Source organism: Oryzias melastigma, unplaced genomic scaffold (assembly GCF_002922805.2).
Source record: "Oryzias melastigma strain HK-1 unplaced genomic scaffold, ASM292280v2 sc00587, whole genome shotgun sequence".
Taxonomy (NCBI): domain Eukaryota; kingdom Metazoa; phylum Chordata; class Actinopteri; order Beloniformes; family Adrianichthyidae; genus Oryzias; species Oryzias melastigma.
In genome coordinates this window covers 1-3985 of record NW_023417179.1, presented here as the reverse complement: position 1 = coordinate 3985, position 3985 = coordinate 1, and positions in this window count along the sequence as shown.

Sequence of the window (3985 nt, the reverse complement as noted above, 5' to 3'; positions counted from 1 at the left end):
CTAGAAAAAAGCGATAAAAAAGACATCAGCCTGTGTTCAGGTAAAAGCATAAGTGAAAATTACATAATAATGTTACAGAAGAAATATTATTATTCATGATCTCACGTTCCTCCTGCAGTCTTTGGATTCAATCCTCCTTCCATTCATGTGGAGATTCCCAGCTTCAAGACAGTGATGATGACCAACTCTGATGTGAAAGCTACATGCTTCATCCACAATGTTGATGCTGAGCTGGTCTGGTTAATGGACGGTAAACAACCATCCACTGACAGAGTGAATGAATTCTCAAACAAAACCACAGTAATCAGTGAACTGACAGTTCCATCCAGCAGCTGGAAAAACCTGAAGCTTCTGAAATGTAAAGTTCAGCATCACTGTTTTACTGCTGAGAAGACTGTAAAGGTTTCAGGTGAGAAGATCAACTATTATCAGTGTTGTTTAACCTAATTCCAGTTTGTAATACATTGCAGATTATTGTGGTTTTTTTTTTTTTAACTTAAAGTATAATCTCACTTTATAATTTTACTATGTTATAAATATAAAGTGTTGTCTTACTTTGAAGTTTTCTTTTTATTATAAATCCTATAGAAATACAACATAATAATATAAAATGACGTATTGACCACTGAATCTTTATAATTTTTATGAGTGAAGACATGGACTGGGCTGCACGGTGGCGCAGTGGTTAGCGCTCTCGCCTCACAGCGAGAAGGCCACGGTTCGAATCCCGGCTGGGACCTTTCTGTGTGGAGTTTGCATGTTCTCCCCGTGCATGCGTGGGTTTTCACCGGGGACTCCGGCTTCCTCCCACCGTCCAAAAACATGCTTCATAGGTTAATTGGTGACTCTAAATTGCCCCTAGGTGTGAATGTGGGAGTGAATGAGTGTGTGATTGAGGCCCTGAGACGGACTGGCGACCTGTCCAGGGTGTACCCCGCCTTCGCCCATCAGTGGCCGGGATAGGCTCCGGCGCCCCCGCGACCCCGAACGGGATGAAGCGGACAAGAAAATGGATGGATGGATGGAGTGAAGACATGTACCAATAAAGACACCTATTAATAAAGTTTATTTTTGGCAAAGTGGAGCCAAAATTACAGAGAAATAAAATATGACGGTTTAATAACAATTTTTGTCTGTCAAAAGTATGGTAGATGTAAAGTGAATAATTGGTCATTTTGGTGATTATCCTGGGTGTGTTTATGGTAGAAGCGGCTGTATGGAAGACTTTTCTTACATGAAATCCACACTTTGAAATATCAGAGCGTTTTTAGCTTTACTAGTAATCCAGAAAGTCTAAAAAGTTACTGTCCAAAATGTTCATCAATAAATTATTAATGTTTAAGCTTTGGCTTCATTCAGTAAACGAGTTCAACCCATTTAACCCATTTTGTCAGTATTTTATCACTGAAACACAATCAGAAACTAGTTAAAAAGAGATGTTAAAAATGTCTACTTGTTAACTAGTACACATCTCTTAGGCATGGCAAGTTTATTTGTATTGCACACTTCATGTACTAAGAGAATTTAAAGAGCTTTACATAAAACATTAAAATACACATTAAAAAGAGATATAAAGAGTGATCATCAAAATAAGATTAAAAAAGATAAAAATGATAACATTTAAAATCAAACAGTGTGCATGTAATCTTTTGAATACATACTAGTCAAGTGCAGCTGAAAACGGGGGAGTCTTTAACCTGGAGTGTTTCAGGTAATCTCAGGCTTTCTGGAAGTCTGTTCCAGATAATTAGAGCATAGAAGCTGAATACAGCTTCTCCATGTTTAGTGTTGATTCTAGGAACTGAAAAAAGACCAGATCCAGATGACTGGAGAGCTCTGGCTGGTACATACTGGGTCAGGAGGTGGTTTTGATGCTAAACCATTCAAAGCTTTATAAATCAGTAGCCAAACTTTAAAGTCTATCCTTTGGCAGACAGGCACCCAATGACAAGACCTCAGAACTGGACTGATGTGGTCTACTTTTTTGGTTTCTCGGGCAGCAAGGTTCTGAATAAGCTGTAGTTTCCTGATTGATTTTTTTGGTAGTCATGTAAAAACACTGTTACAGTAGTCAAGTCAACAATAAACAAATGAACTAGTTATTCCAGGTCTTGCTCAGACATAAGGTCTTTAATATTTGGATTATTTTTGAGCTGATAGGCTTATTTTGTGACTGCACTCATGTGTTAATCAAAATTTAGGTCTGTGTCCATCACTACACCCAAGTTTCTGGCCTGTTGATAGTTTTTAGATGAGTAGATTGAAGCTCTGTAGCAACCTCCAATTGTTTCTCTGTAGCCCCAAAGACAAAAAACTTCAGTTTTGTTTTTGTTTAACTGAATTAAGTTTGTGACTCATCTAGTCATTAATGTCCTCAATGCATTCACCAAAAGCCTGAAACGGGTCTGGGTCTCCTGTTGTCATTGTAATATGTATCTGTGTGCCATCTGCATAGGTCTGGTAATAAATACTGTTGCTCTTTATAACCGGGGCCAGTGGGAGCATGTTAAATAGAAGTGGTCCCAGGATTTAGCCTTGGGAAACTCCACATAACATTTCTGTGGGCCCAAATCCAACGTTACCAAACAAAACAAAATATTTAATTTACTGTTTTCCAAGTACGTTTTGAACCAATTTTGTACTGGCCAAGTTAGACCCACCCAGTTTTCTAGTCATTGGAGTGGTTGACTCGGTGGTTGGGTGTCTGACTGTATCAAATTAACCACTGAGATTCAATAAAACTAGTATTGACATTTTTCCACTGTCCGTATTCAAACATATATCATTGGTCACTTTGGTCAGAGCTGTCTCAGTGTTGTGGCGCTGTCTGAAGCCTGACTGGAAGATGTCGCAACAGTTTTTTTTTTTTTTTTTTTAGAATTAATTTACCTGATTGAAAACAGCTTTTTCGATTATCTTGATAAAAAACGGCAGATTTGATATTGGATTTTTATTTGCTCATTTGTGCCTTGTCTTGATCGTCCTTTTTAGGAGAGGTTTCATTACAGCTGGTTTCAGTGGTTCTGGGAAAACACCAGATGTTAAAGATACATTTACCACATGCGAACACGACCGACTCAATGATCTTTAAAACCTTTTTGAAAAATCTTGTGGGTAGAATGTCCAGACAGCAGGAGGAGTTCAGTTGACAGAATGTCCTCCAAATTTTTGTTGTTTATAGGTTGAAACTGAGCCACTGGTTTCCACTTGATACAATTCACATCCTGGACTTTTAGGTGATGAAACATTTGTTTGCCTAATGCTTGTGATTTTGTCTGCATAGAATTTGGTAAAGAAATTGCAGGCTTTGATGGAGTAAAGTTCTGGTGCCACTGACACAGGGGGTTTTGTCAGCCTGTTGACTGCAACATATAAGGACAGACTGAGCATTATGGGAGTTTTTCATAATGATGTCCGAGAAATAGGACTTTCATGCATTGCTCAGTTGTAAATTATTAAGATGAAGTTTCTCTTCATAGATGTCGTAATCAACCTGCAGTTTAGTCTTTCTCCATCGGCGTTCAGATTTTCGACACTCTCTTTTTCCATTCTTTAAAAGTATGGAATATCTCCATTGAGGTTTTTCTTTTGGCAGAGATCACCTTCATCTTACTGGAAGCTATATTATCCATGATATTTAAAATATTGGCAATAAAACTTTTGACAATTTAATTGACTGAACCCTCTGAAAGGGGAGAGAAAATCTGGTGGAAGATCTCACTATTGCTTTTGTTTATATATCGTTTTGTCATTTCCTCCCTCAAAACATGTGTGTGTATTGGAATTGTGCTACCAAAGAAACCACATCAGTGATCAGACAGACTAAATCACACACTGTGATCATGGAAATGTTCAGACCTTCAGAAATCAATAAATCAAAAATATGCCCACTGTTGTGTGTGGATTCAGTTACATGTTGAGTCAGCCCAAAATGTTCAAAAGGTGCTATTCAGGTCCTTAGTCTCTTTGTTCTGAGGGTTGTCAA